This window comes from Neoarius graeffei, chromosome 3 (genome assembly GCF_027579695.1).
Source record: "Neoarius graeffei isolate fNeoGra1 chromosome 3, fNeoGra1.pri, whole genome shotgun sequence".
Classification (NCBI taxonomy): Eukaryota; Metazoa; Chordata; class Actinopteri; order Siluriformes; family Ariidae; genus Neoarius; species Neoarius graeffei.
In genome coordinates this window covers 52189964-52205453 of record NC_083571.1, presented here as the reverse complement: position 1 = coordinate 52205453, position 15490 = coordinate 52189964, and the positions used below count along the sequence as shown (strand labels likewise).

Genomic DNA, 15490 nt, shown 5'->3' with positions numbered 1-15490 from the left:
GTTCCTGATATGAGCAGCCGGGCTTTTTTTGTCACAAACTACCGTGAGTCGCTGTCACTGTTTTATACTATTACTTACTCGGACAGTGCATTTGTTATTATGCTATGATGTGAGTGCATTAGGTTTTTGAGGTGGATGAAGTATTTCTGAAGTTTCAGAAGTGAGTAAGCTGTTTATTTAACTTTAGCTTCCCCTACAGCCCTATCACATGTAAAAATATTTTCACTAAAAAATGGAAATAAATTGTATGGTTATTTGTCCTAAGGCCGCAGTTATCCATAAGTATGCAGTGTTGGGCTTCTCACAGCATAGGAATTTCAGCATGTATTTTTTTTTAAACATAAAATGATTATTCATCATTAATATCATAAATACATACTTCCGTTTTTTTTATATATATATAACAAACATATATATATATGTTTTATATATATAACAATCGATATTCCTTTGAATATCGATTGAAATTTGAGGAAGTTACGGTCATCTGAAAAGTACATATCGCTACCAACACAATGTAATGGGTAAGCCAGCTGTCTGAGGTAAGATGGCCGCCATGTGCGGACGTTCGACTTCGCTGACGGGCAACGGGGACGAGGCATCTAGTCTTCTATGTATATCTATGCCCCCCCCCCAAAAAAAAAGCTGATTGGTTGACTCAGCAAAATAAGCCAATCAGGATGCTCTTTGTCGAGCATGCGCTACAGGAACAGGCGCACACGCAGTCTCTCTCGCGCTCCGTCACATGCGCGATGCAGACATTAATGTTGCGCGTGCGCGCTCTTGCTCTAGATTCCGGGAGATATTCTCCGGTTTGCGGGCATCAGGGAGCCGCTATCAATATGCGGGAGACTCCCGGAACTTCCAGGAGACTTGGGATGTCTGCGATTTTCCCTGCAGACGAGAGCACAGAGGAGGGGCTCTGAAATCAGCCTCATACTCACCAGAACCTCAAACATAAAAGGTAGATAAAAAAAACAATGCAAGTAAAATGGCACATATAAAATGATCAGAGTAAACATGGCAACACTTAGCACTAACACGCCTGGCTTCCTGTCTGTGGCCTGGTTGGTGTCAGCAGAGGCGTTACAAGTCACTATACAGGTGACTACACACACATTTACAGGTAACACACACAAAAATACATTTATAACAGGCAAGTATATTGGAAGGAACTGGAACCCAATTGCTAACACACACACAAAGATGCATAGGATAACAGAGCAGGTTCGGGAGAAAAGAACAGCAAGTGATGGATGTTTTTGAGTAAGAATACTTTCTAATGCCACCAGCTGGTGAAGTAGATGCCCACAGAGCCTCACTCCCAATAACAGTTCTCTCACAATTATACAAATACTCTCTCCTTTGCAAATGTACATTAAAACTGGACTCAGAATCAGCTCCAGCAGGTCACTGAGGAGGAGGAAGATGGCAATGAAGGAGATTCCACCTCCACTCTTATGATGTTGGAACAGAATACTGAAAGCCCAAAGCAGAGCTGGAAAACCCGCACATTCACCAGTGATGAAGAAGATGGAATCACGGATTATCATTTTGTTTTTATAAAAATACCATCTGGGAAAAGGTCGGTAACAGCCGTACATGTCCATGGCTTGTTCTCTCTTCTGCTTCTTTAAGTGCTGTAATAAAGTATGGTATGTGTAAGAAATAAAACATTTTGGAACACCCGGTTATAAATAATCAATACTTAAGTCCTGAAACAGACCAACATAACATGAAGCTGATGACTTTTTATCAAAAGTATGTTCAGAAGTGTTTTATTGCATTTACACCACAGCAGTTTGCAGTGTTTACCATTTTAAATTTGCAAAAGAAAGGTATGTCTTATTTTTAGACATTTTTATTTCCACTTCATGTTGTGGAAAGTCCACATGACTACATCCTGTACATTTCTGTTATCGTCACTATATACAAACATTCCCTCAGCAGCCTCTGTTTTCTCTCTGGTTTTAAGTTAACAAAACAGAAAATGCAGCTTGTCATGAGACAGAGAAATTGTAAAGCAGTCTTTGCCTTTGTTCTGTGGATTTTCCCATGGTTACAAAGCCCTGACGCTGAAAACTGTTTCCATTAATGTTAAATAAATGTCTCATTCACCATATCAATAATTACATTTTTCTTTCTTGAATGACATAACTTTCTTTTATTAATTTATCATTAACTGTCAGTGATGTAGAATGTACTACATACAGGTCCCTGTGAAAGAGCTGTTACTATGGAAATGATAATGGATTAAAAGGAGCGCATTAATATAAACTGTGATTTGAATTATAGTCAGAACTATCATCAGAGCTACAATACAGAAAATTAATCAAAAATCTTTACCAATCAAACTTAAGAATTCAAAAGTGCTATGGTACAATAATTTTACAATTATACTTATATCTAGAATTATGTTTGTATTTCAGTTACAACACTTACCAACACCACTGATGACCCAGAGGAAAATAACTGACTGAAAACCAAACTGGAGTCACACAATATGTTTACCTGGAAAACATACCAAAACTATGACATAACATATGGTACATATATGGTATTATGCGGTAAAGAAAAAAAAACATTAAAAACACAAAACATATTTCATAGTTAAAATTTTTCAAAGTTGCCAATGTTTACCTTGATGCCGCTTTACACACTATTGGCATTATCTTAACCAGCTTCATGAGGTAGTCACCAGGAATGCATTTTAATTAACAGGTGTGCCGAATCAAAAGTTAATTAGTGTAACTTCTTGCCTTCTTAATGCATTTGAGGTTAATAAACAGTCTCATCTCATTCTCATCTCATTATCTCTAGCCTCTTTATCCTGTTCTACAGCGTCGCAGGCAAGCTGGAGCCTATGCCAGCTGACTACGGGCGAAAGGCGGGGTACACCCTGGACAAGTCGCCAGGTCATCACAGGGCTGACACATAGACACAGACTCACATTCACACCTACGGTCAATTTAGAGTCACCAGTTAACCTAACCTGCATGTCTTTGGACTGTGGGGGAAACCGGAGCACCCGGAGGAAACCCACGCGGACACGGGGAGAACATGCAAACTCCGCACAGAAAGGCCCTCACCGGCCACAGGGCTCGAACCCGGACCTTCTTGCTGTGAGGCAACAGCGCTAACCACTACACCACCATGACGCCCGGTTAATAAATAGTGAATAATAAAATCCAGTAAATAGCCCTGTTCCACAACGGCATTGATTTTTATGATGTCAAGAGCCGCTCAACTAAATAAAGAGAAATGACAGTCTAATTTTAAAACATGAAGTGTCTTTTAATGAATATAAAGAGAAAAAAACAATGAATTACAAGGTGTGTCCAAATGTGTGTGTGTGTGTGTGTGTGTATTAGTCGAAACGCCCATGTTTTTTAATGTTCCAGAATAAGAGCATTCATTTAAAAGTAGTTTCTTTTTTTGTCATTTAAAATAAATTGTTTTGCATAACTTCCAAACACTTCACCTCCACATTCACATCACACTACACAAGCACACCAATGAAACCTTCATAATGTAACTAAGTACAAATGGAGCTGGACAAATCAAAAGTTGTTTTCTAATAGCTGAAAAAATCTGGCATTCGAAACATCAACACAATGCAATTTCATCAATACTGTTTGCAACATATTTCTGAAAATAATTCATCAGGATTTGATATCCTGTCTACAAATAGTCATTCATTTAAAAAATCACTGTTATGTGAAATAACTCACAGTTTTGTGCAGAACTCTGGTAACCTGGATTGAACTTAAACCGAACAGAATGTTTCATCTGTGAGTGAAAGCCTGTAGAAGATGGAATAAAAATTTGAAAGAGGAAAAGAGAAAGATGGTATCATGTGTCATTTATACCACACCACTGCTGAATTCTTGAATCTGATTGGTCAGAAAGAAGAACTTTATTCATCGCATGCATACTTGTGAAATTCCTCTCTGCATTTAACCCATCTGAAACAGTGAACACACACACACACACACATGCACACACACACTCATACCCAGAGCAGTGGGCAGCCATGCTAACAGGGCCCGGGGAGCAGTTGGGGTTAGGTGCCTCACTCAAGGGCACCTCAGCCGAAGGCTGCCCCATGTTAACTTAACCACATGTCTTTAAACTGTTGATTCTGTGATTCAACTTTTGTGAAATCGTGGTGTTTTTCTAAATATTTCATTTTACTAACACTTTTATATAAACTGATATACAGTATCAGTGTATTAGAGTCTAATCCAAGTATATATATATATATATATATATATTACACATAGTTATAATCAATTAAATATAGTTTTATTTTGTTGTCGTGTTCTTTTTTTCAGAGGTATTCGTGCTGATGATGTTTATCAAAATACTTATGATCATTTTTTAAACACTTATTAAAGCCTTAGACTTGAGGGTGAAAAATATGCAATGGAAATGATGATGACAATGAAGACAACAATTATTATTATTATTATTATTATTATTATTATTATTATCCATGTGTTATTTTATTCATTTATCAACTTCCATTTCTCATCTCATCTCATTATCTCTAGCCGCTTTATCATTCTACATGGTCGCAGGCAAGCTGGAGCCTATCCCAGCTGACTACGGGCGAAAGGCGGGGTACACCCTGGACAAGTCACCAGGTCATCACAGGGCTGACACACAGACAACCAAACTTCCATTTCTGCAAAATTAAGTTATTTTAAATTCATTTAAGTTTTAAAATATATTTTTTAATGTAATCTGTGGTATTTACTGCATGAAATACTTGCTGAATTTGTGGGTTTATGTTTCAAATAAAACACCGTCATTAATCTGCCCTTTGCATCAGTGACATTAAATGGTAAATGATTATAATGTTTCGAAGAGCTCTTGTCATTGATGCATTTTAAAACACTCAGAACAAAAGAGAATAACTAGTAATGCAGTGGGAATAATAATAATAAATAATAATAATAATAATAATAATAATAATAATAATAATCTTCAGTTGCTACTTTATTGCAGTTGATCCAAAGCCTATTGGTCCCTCACTGAACCACACGACAACTGCTCGAAAATTATAGCCAAACCTGACTAAATTACTTTGTTGTTTTTGTTTGTTTGTTTGTTTTTGTTTTTCTACTTTTACATCTCTTCTCCTTTTTATATAAAATACACTTTTTTTTAACTCTTCTGTGTCTTGTTGTGTTCTGGGGATCACTGTAACCTCTTTATGCTCTTGAGCAACAGATAATGTTTATTTATTCAGAAGATGATTTTATCACAAACAACTTATGTGTGGTACAATACCATCAAGAATAGAACTGAGCGGCTGAGAGTTAAAAACCTTGTTAAGTTTGAACCTAAATCTCTGAGCTACCAGTGCAGTCCAATGTGACAAACCTGTGAAACTTTTTTCCCCCTTTTTTTCCAAGATGTAATGACTATAATTGGTGAATCTTTTCTGGTATTGTGTCCCGAGCAAACAATAATTTCAACACATCAGTAAAATTAGTTCAGGTTTCTTCAAGTGCAACACCATTTTTACACAGCAGTTTATTGACTGGATGTCCTTCATAACAGCAGCAATTTACACAAGAATTGAATATACAATCCTCTTCTATACATTTTCTGATTTTATTTTTGATGTGAAATATCAACATTTATCCCCCAATGAGCAAATCTATTTTTGTTACAATTCCACATCTTTTTGAAAGCAATAATCAGGGGGAGTTGGTATAACTGTGTTAGAAGGAGTAAGCCACGTCTTACAGTGATAAAAAATACATCGCTATCGTAAAATAAAATGTTTATTTTTTGGCATCCACATCAAATTAATTGGTGTCAGTAGAAATACACAAGCGATGAAAGAATATTGTGTGCACTGATTGTTTGAGAAATTCAGACTATTTCTCAATAATCACCCCGAGCAACTCAGTAAAATGTTGGCCAATCGCTCGGTCACTGTAAGTGAGGAAGAATTGCAAATGATGAAAGAAAATGCTGTTCCTAAAAGCACTAAGGACTGCTATTAATCGATGTGAATAGCAAGCAGAATAAGATTATAAGAATTAATATCTGGCCAGGCAATTGTGGTTAATTGAAGTTAATTAAAACACAATAATCATAATTTCCATGAAGGCAATGTGAAAATTTCCATAAAGCACATGGAATTAATTCTACTGTACACACATTGTTGACACAATTAAAAAAATATATATCAAGAGTCCCCTAATCCCAAATTAAGCCATCTCCCTGTCCTATGATTAACTAAAAAAATTTAATGTAGATATAATCCCAGTCGCTGAGGAAGAATAAATACTGTATGTGCAGAATAATAACAAAATTTTAAAAATTAAAAGCAGTATTTTGATGGAAATTTATATTCAATCTTGGCTCTGAGGGAGCTTAAGTTCCAGTGGTGCAAATATCTGCTGTAATATTTGCGATGTTGTAATGTAGACAGTTACAATGACACACACACACACACACACACACACACACACACACACACACACACACACACACACACACACACAAAAGATTTTTTCCTGGTGTTGCTGTTGTTTGATATGTCATAGATTTTTCACTTCTCTTTTCATTTACAAACTGCCATTTTATCCACAATTCTCAAGAAGGTAGCTGCCTGATGATGACAACCATAAGAACATTTCTGGTATTTTCTGATATCTTCATAGACTCAGGTCTTCACCTCAAACTGATCTCTGATCAGTGTTCATGTCTGTATGAGTTTGCTGTTTATGAACCCTGAGCTGCTCCTTACAGACCAGTACACACAGCAGGGGGTCCGAGATCACTCTGATCAAATAGACTGAGAGATGTGACTCTGGTTTATAAAAGTAAAATGGACCAGAGTTAAATTTGAAGATAAGCACAAGGCCAGCTGTTGTGCAGAAAGTGATGTGTGAATGTGGAAACAATCAGCACTGCTGAGCTGGGCTTGATGTGGTCAGATGCAGGAGAGGCTTTGCAAGTGAGTATGCATGTGATGACTAAAATGCAACAAGGCAAAAAGCTAAAAATCACATTGAACCACATATTTATGAACTGCAATCCGAAGACAATCAGCCACAGAATGATGCAGGAAATGGTGGAGCAGAGAGGAGAGAAGACATGAGCAGAGCAGAGCTGGTGTTTGAGAGAAAGCACACTCTTCAGAGCCACAAGCTGGTGGAGGAAAAGACCACAGATTCTACATGTAATAAATAAACGAATAAAAATCCTGATATCTGTAAAATACGCTTCAGTGGAAGAATTGAAAGATCTTGTAGCACTGGACTACAAGATCTGTCTATACAAGGCTGTCTATTAAATATGATGCTATAATTGCACTCAGGAGCAGCTCAGCCAAGTCATTGATGATGCTGAGGATGATGAAGGTTGAAATTTGGCCTCCTTGTTTGTGGAGAGTGTAAAGAACAAGAAAAGCCCAAATGAAAAGCAGCAGGCTTACACACACACCAGCGACGAGGGAGACGCTGATCATCAGGCCATCATGATGAACATGAAGAAGAATGTCTGTTATACCGTACCAGTAGTCATAGGGAATCGGGTTATAATAGTACGAATAATTGTCTACCATCGACATTGATGAGTTGTTCATGATCACGCCTTGATAATATTCCTCAAAATATATGTTGTCTATGATCACAAGCCATGAAGTGGTATCGTAGCAGAGCAGCCTTGAAAAACAAATCACAATGAGACAGAGTGTGTACTGTGTAGCTTGTGTAAAGTGCAAGGTTTCTACAAGTTTATAACGGCCACTTACTAAAGTCACAGACAGGCCACTGAGATGAAAATCTGCAAAAGCCGCTAGAAGGATGCACCACAAGGAAACCTAGATGAAAATGACATGGTGAAAAGTGCTGCTCTTCGAATTTTTCTTTTTCTTTCTAATGCCTTTTCTGGCTGAGTTAAAATGAACAAGCAAATGCAAAATGATGATTAACAAAGCTGTTATCTGCTACAGTAAGTATTCAGGCTTCTACACATGAAAAACTGTTACAGTCATCGGTGGTTATTTGACATGACACAATGAAACATATGTAAGAAACATTCAGTTCATAACATTTTGGTAAAATGATATCAAACTGCATTCACACTAACCAGTGAATTAAGTAATCTCATCTCATCTCATTATCTCTAGCCGCTTTATCCTGTTCTACAGGGTCGAAGGCAAGCTGGAGCCTATCCCAGCTGACTACGGGTGAAAGGCGGGGTACACCCTGGACAAGTCGCCAGGTCATCACAGGGCTGACACATAGACACAGACAACCATTCACACTCACATTCACACCTACGGTCAATTTAGAGTCTGAATTAAGTAATATCACATGAAAAAGAGTGCTGTTGTACTGAATATGACACAGCGTGACTGTGATTTCGCTGCAGGTAATCAGCTATGTGAATACTCAGTACAACAGCATTATTGTGAATGTGATGTTGCTTTTATATAACAGTTCACTAAACAAGAACTTATTATTCAGTTACTTACATTTCAGACACAATATGGCTAAATATTTTGTTTATTTTTGCTACGTCAGCTAAAATATTTCCCAATGAAGCCACAGCTGGATAGAGAGTTGCAGATTGCCATGAGATGCAAAGAGTGACTAACAGCCCGCACTGAGTGTATTATCAGTTTCAATGTAAAGATCTTTTGCTATAATTGGAAATGTATGTGGGGAACAGACAAGCTGAGTGACACAAACAGTGAAATTTAACAGTGCTGTTATACTAAATACCAGCATCTATGGAATGGCACTTGTCCAATCAAATTAGCGGACTAAAATAAACTTGATGTTGTTCTTTGTTTCACAATCAGCAAGATTTGCTATATAATTTCAGAAAATATGAATAAATCCTTTACCTAAAATATTTAGATTACCAGAATATTATATTTGAGTAAATTTGTACATTAAAATGTAAGGTAAATGAAGCTAATTTGAATCAGTTAAATAATTATGAAATATATAATAATTATTATGAAAAGCATAAAACAGTGATTAATTATGACAAAAATATTTTTAAAAAATATTAGCAATGATTATTGTAAAATTAATTTTAGACAAATATTTATATTCAGAAAAATACAACACATTATTTTGAATCATAAATGGCTTGAAGTTTTCCCTTACCTGAATTCAGTGGTGAGTGGTAGAAATTAATACACTCTTCCTTTCTCGCTTACAATTTAGCAGTGAACATAAGTACATAAACACCACAAGTACTGTCAGCAACATGTGGAGGTGAATGCCTATTTATTTTATTTTATTTTTTGAAAGCACACCAATACATGCACGCTTAGACACTTGTGTATATGAAAAATGATTGGAGGTAATAAAGAGAGGGGTATATGTGTCTGGGTGTATTTAATTTTGTAGATTGTATCTACATGGCTTGTAAGCAGCTGAAATGCTGCCACACAAAGAGCTCCCTTCCAGATGCACACACCTTTATCTCTGAGGTCATACAGGAATATCTCGCTCCTATACAGTCATCAAACAAAGTGGTATAAAACATGCAACTATATTAAGAAGAAAAGAGCATAATTTATTTTAAATTTCCCCTGATTCTTCATCAGAGGTCAGTGTCGAACCACAGCATCACTCCTGACCGGATATTTTTGTTTGTGGATTGTTTCTCAGCTCAGCCATAACACTGAAGTTAAAAATCTCAGATTCACTTGTACCAGTGCCACATCCATTAACATTCAAATAACTTGTCAGTGTCACTGCTGTGTTAAGAAATATCCACCATGAAAATAATATCTAGTCAGCTGTGGTGGTTCCTTTCCACTGTTGGACAGGAAGAAGGTGGGTGACAAATACTGCAGAGCAATAGATCCATTACAGTCAGTAACTGTACACTTACAAAGCACACCAGGTATAACTGTAAACTGGCGAATAAGTATAAATACAAGGTGTTATATAAAAACTAAGATAAATATATCTTTTACTTGCAATAAAATAGTATTATACAGTGGCCTATTAAATGTATAGTTGCCCAAATTTAGGCTACACTCTCTACTGTCAAGTACAATTTGTTGCTCTGAGCATTTCCTCTCATCTGACAGCATTAGACATCTTAAACCAGTGTCGGTGTGGAAGTGCTCGACTCTGCCCTTTGCATGGTGGCGCAAAGAGATGAAGTTTATGTTTGAATGGTGAATGTATACAGTGGCGATCCTAGAGTGATTTACTCCACGGGCGAAACCCCCTGCTGGCGGCCCCCCCCCGCCCGCGCCCCGCCCGTCTTGTTTTTTTTTTCGGGTTTTTTTTTTCTGACCGTTTTTTTTTTCGCGCCCGCACTCGTGCGCCCCCCCCCCCCCCCCGGCGTTGGTCTCTGTATTAGCCAACAGAATGTTAACAGCTTTACATGGTCGCTTAAACATTTCTCGTCATGTGTTGTACGTCGCGGACACGGCCCGTTATAAATTTGCTGTTACCAGAATGGCAATGATCAAGTCGTAATGTATTACATAAGACTCTGTGTAATGTCATAGTAGTGTAGTACTATGGTAGTAAAGTCTTTTTGATGACTAGTACAACGTTCCGCTGGCGGGATTGTGCATATTATGGGGCGACGACAAGTTAGGCACACACACACACACACACACACACACACACACACACTGATGACGTCACCTTTTTTTAATTTCGGGGGGGTTTATTGGGGGACCTTTTTTGGGGGGGGGGACCGTTTTTGTTTTTTTTTTGCGCCCGCGCTCGTGCCGCCCCACCCGCGATGCCGCTGCCCGGTCGGACCGCCCCCAGGACCGCCCCTGAATGTATATATCACAAGTAAACGGGGTTGTTTTCTTTGCTTAATACAGGCCAATAATTTGACCCTTCTGAAACACAGTAACATCTTTCCCATGAGCAAGGGATACATTTTCCCACGTTTGTTCATGAAATGCACACTGCATCAGTTCAGGTGCATATATATATATATATATATATATATATATATATATATATATATATATATATATATATATATATATAGTGTGTATGTGTGTGTACAGTATATGTATGTGTATAAACAATTCCTGATACATTATTTTTCCGAGTGGAATTTTTCTTCCATTATTCGGAGACTCCAGCTGGAAGATGGGATAGCATGCTATAACATATCTGCGATGATCTGGCGATTAGTCCAGGGTGTACCCTGCCTCTCACCCATAGTCACTTGGGATAGGCTCCAGTTTGCCTGTGACCCTGCACAGGATAAGCAGTTATGGCTAATGGATGAATAGATGGATGCTATAGCATAGTGTGGTACATTTGCATACTGTGGATGTCGTGGATCATCCGGGTACCATTCAACTACTATTAAATGCCTACTGGCTATTAAGACACCCTCCATTCTGCTTTTTATGTGCTAATAGTATGTAGGTATGCTTATTCGGGCACAGCCTATTTGTTTGTTCAGCTCGGTGTCCTTTGGGGCCATTATGGAGTCTCACCAAGGTATCCGTTTTGGTGTTCTTGGACCCCAGCTTGAGTTAATGAAGACATTCAGATTCATGATTCTTGGATTCAGTGTCTTTAATAATTTAATGCATTCAAGGTTTCTGTGATCAGTGATGATCAAAACAAAAACTTTTTTTTTCAGGTTGTGGCCATGAAATTACTGCTTCTACCTTTGTTTGGTCCAGCTCCACTCACTGAAGCGTGGAAAATTCACATTTCTTCTCTCTGATGCATGATTTGTGTATTCTTGCTCAGTGGATAAGATGATCATAAAATCATACGTCATGCCAAGGTCGTTCAGGAATTCACAAAAGCCTGGATGATGGAAGGGGCATTGGACATTGCAACATTCATAGTGACATGAGACATTGCTCGACATTCATAGTGCCTGGAATGAAGGCTCTCACTCATTCCTCTCTGTGATGTGTTATATGAACCTCCTATGTGTAACTTTGCAAAGATAGCACTTCTTATCTGTTCGAGAGCTGATGGAACCACTGGCCATCGATACCTGTACTTCACTGTTACTGCAGACTCTGTCCTTTTTCCCCCACAAAGAAGAACCCTGCAGCTGCAGGACAGGTAGAGGGATGAGTGCAGGTCATCATTCATACTAATCTTACTTCATACTAAGGTAAGAATGACCTCTGCTGACTAGAAGGCGTGATATCACAGGCTGATGAGACACTCATATTTGTTTTGGTTATTTATCCTGTCCATTTAATTGTGTTCTCATTTCCTTTTAATGTCACAGCCTGATGATAAATCATCTTGTAAGACTGAGTTATAACAGTGATTCATTTCTTGTTCACAAGAATAAGTACAGCTATTTAATGATTTCTGAGTTACATTGCTGGTTTCGCACCCACAATGATAGAAGATGGAAGCTGTATTGCTTTTTTACAGTACACCTTGCCCAGATGCAGTTAAAAATGTTCATGAAGAAAGTAGTGGATTATCCTATGACATATTACACATCATATAATGATTTCCACTGGGATATATGAGCAACATTAAAAATTTTATATTTGTTAAAAAAACAAACAAAAAAAAGGCAACAGTTCAGCTCTAAATCAATGCTTTTGAATCACATATGCTTTTGTCTAGAACTGTTACACTTGTTCTGAAGTAGTCCCATAATCCCATAACCAGTATTTATATAGTATCTTTATGACACCCCCCTTTTATTTTTAATTTTTATTTATTTATTTACATTCAACTCGCTACATTTTAACACAGATTGCTTATCAGCAGGTTGGACTAACCTACCAGTAGAAACCTATTAACAATTCGAGAAAGATGTGGCTACTTGAGTTTGTCCAAACAAGATCTTAGATCTCAAAGCTACAAATGATTGTGATTCTGACAAGTAAGGTTAGGAGGAAAACACATAGGTTATGTCCATACTTATATGCTTTAATTAAAATGGCATTTTAAAATGAAAAGGATCTCCATCCAGATGAGTATTTTAGCTTTGTATTAGAAATAATCTTCATCCATAATAACATACCTGAAAACGCATTTCACATGACTATTCTAATACACTGGCCATGCATGTCTTCTTCTTTAGTGTTCTGCCTGATGGCAGGTCCATGGCATCCATTCTCTCCATCCTTTTCTATCTTCTGCCTTCCTTTTCATTTCACTGTAGATGTTTTCCTTTATCACATCCAGCATTCCAAGTCTTTTCTCTCCTCTGGGATTTTTGCCTGTCGTTCTACCTTCAATCACTTTTTTTAATAGTCCGTTTCCTCTTAGGATATGTCCCACCCAGTTTTTCTTTCTACTTATTCTCACATAGTTCTATTTTCATCTACCATATGTAGCACCTCCTCATTGGTCTTCCAGCTGATTTCCCCCATTCATCTCCAAACCCACATTTCAAAAGCCTTCAGCTGCTTTATATCTGCTTTCCTCAAGGGCCAAGTCTCTGCACCATACAGTAATACACTCCACACTAGTGTTTTTACTGTACCATTCTTTTCTTTAACTTTATATTCAGACCTTTAGTGAGTTGTTCCTTTCTCTTTGTAAATGCATTATTTGCCATGGCGATTCTTGCTCTAATTTCTTCTTCACATTTTCCATCATCTGTCATTAGTGCTCCTACGTATTTGAACTTACTTGTTCCACTTTCTCTCTCTCTATGTAGATGTTCAGTGTGCCACCACTGTCTCGACACATTCATTCCGTTTGTTTTCTTGATGTTAATCTTCATGCCCCATCTCTTGGCCACATCATTAAGTGCATTCATGATTCTTTGTAACCCCTCTTCTGATGTTGCTAACATTGCCTGCTCATCAGCAAATCTCACATCTGTTAGTACTCTGCCACCTACCTTAATTCCATTGAACTTATTTTCAACTTTTCAAGTAACTCATTCATATTTTTTTAAGCATCAACTGAAAATAACAATGGTGACAACAAGCAGCCCTGTCTCACACCTCTGCTTACACTGCATGGTTGTGATATTCTCCTCCCACTTTTACTCTTGCACTCTGGTCAAGGGATAGTTTCATGATCATCTGTCTATCCGTCCAGTCAATCCCAATTTCTTTTTAATACTTCCATCATTTTGACCCAGTTCACTCTGTCGAAAGCTTTTTCAAAATCAGCAAAGCATAGATGTCATTGTCATGTTCTGATGATCTTTTACATACCCTTCTCATAATACCTATGTGGCAGCGGGGGCGTGGTCAAGCATCGGTCTGTGACCAGAGGGCGGAGTCAGGGAAGGTAAGTGGCAGAATCACTGCACCTGATGATGGTTAATCTATGTTTGTGTGTCTTCCCCAGTGACCGTGCCCTACATAAAGAGAGAAAGAGTGCAGAGGAAGGAAGCTCTCTCCCTGACCTGACGAATCGTGTGCGTGTATGCGGCAGAGATGGTGAATATAGTTACTGAAAAGTAATAAATAAAGAGTTTTCTTGTGGAACTGAATTCTGGCCTGCCGTCTTTTCTGTGCTCCCCCCCTACAAACTGCTACAGTGGTGCCGAAACCCGGGATTCGAGCACAGGAAAAAGAACAGCCCCATAGAGTCATCCCCCTTCGCGGACCAGGTCTACACCCTCGCCACGGCCCAGCAGAACCAGCACCCGGTGCTAGTCACCCTCCGAAAGGAGCAGGAGCACCGGTTCGACGCCCTGTTGCTGGCGCAGCAGGAAGACCGACAGGCATTCCGGCACCTCCTCGCGTCGGCGGGGTCCACCACCTCCACCGCCGCGGGCCCTTCTCCCCTCACCAAGATGGGCCCGCATGACGACCCCGAGGCCTTCCTCACGCTCTTCGAGCAGGCAGCAGAGGCCTCGGGCTGGCCGGTGGAACAGCGCGCGGTGCGCCTCCGCCCCCTGCTAACGGGCGAGGCGCAGCTGGCCACACTACAGCTCCCCGCCGGCTGGTCTATGCGGACCTCCGCCAGGCCGTCCTCCAGTGGGTGGGGTGCACCCCTGAACAACAGCGACAGCGCTTCCACGCTCTGCGTCTGGAGGAAGTCGGCTGACCGTTCGCGTTTGGCCAGCAGCTCCAGGACGCCTGCTGGCGGTGGGTGAGGGCTGACAACCACAACGCCAAGGGGATCATCGATCAGGTGGTACTGGAGCAATTCATCGCCTGCCTACCAGAGGGAACCGTGGAGTGGGTCCAGTGCCACCACCCAGCGTCGCTGGATCAGGCTGTTGAGTTGGTGGAGGACCATTTGGCGGCTGTTCCGATGGCAGGACAGCGGACAGCCTCTTCTTCCCTCTTCTCTCTCTCTCCTTCTCTCCTCCTGTGTCTCGTCCTCGCCCCGTTCCCCCAACGAGGAGGCGGGGGCCGGCCCCACCCCAGCCGGTCTGTTGCACCCAAGGTGCCGGCCCGTTGCACCCGTGGTGCCCTCCCGTTTTTCCCTTCTATGTCTGTCTCTCTCCCCCCCCCCCCAGGTGAGTGAGCCCCAGAGTGCCGGTACAGAGAGGAAGCCTGGGCCGGTTTGCTGGCGCAGCAGTGCTCGGCGATGGAAGTGGGCGCAGT

General features: G+C 39.8%; 1 long non-coding RNA gene across 1 annotated transcript; it reads right to left on the bottom strand.

The window, feature by feature from the left end:
- Positions 1-482: 482 nt before the first annotated feature.
- LOC132883393 (uncharacterized) lies at positions 483-3812 on the bottom strand. Its single transcript, XR_009654314.1, has 3 exons — positions 3732-3812; positions 2443-2511; positions 483-1640 (listed from the first exon to the last, which is right to left on the bottom strand). It is a non-coding gene; the product is annotated as an uncharacterized LOC132883393 (long non-coding RNA).
- Positions 3813-15490: the final 11678 nt, after the last annotated feature.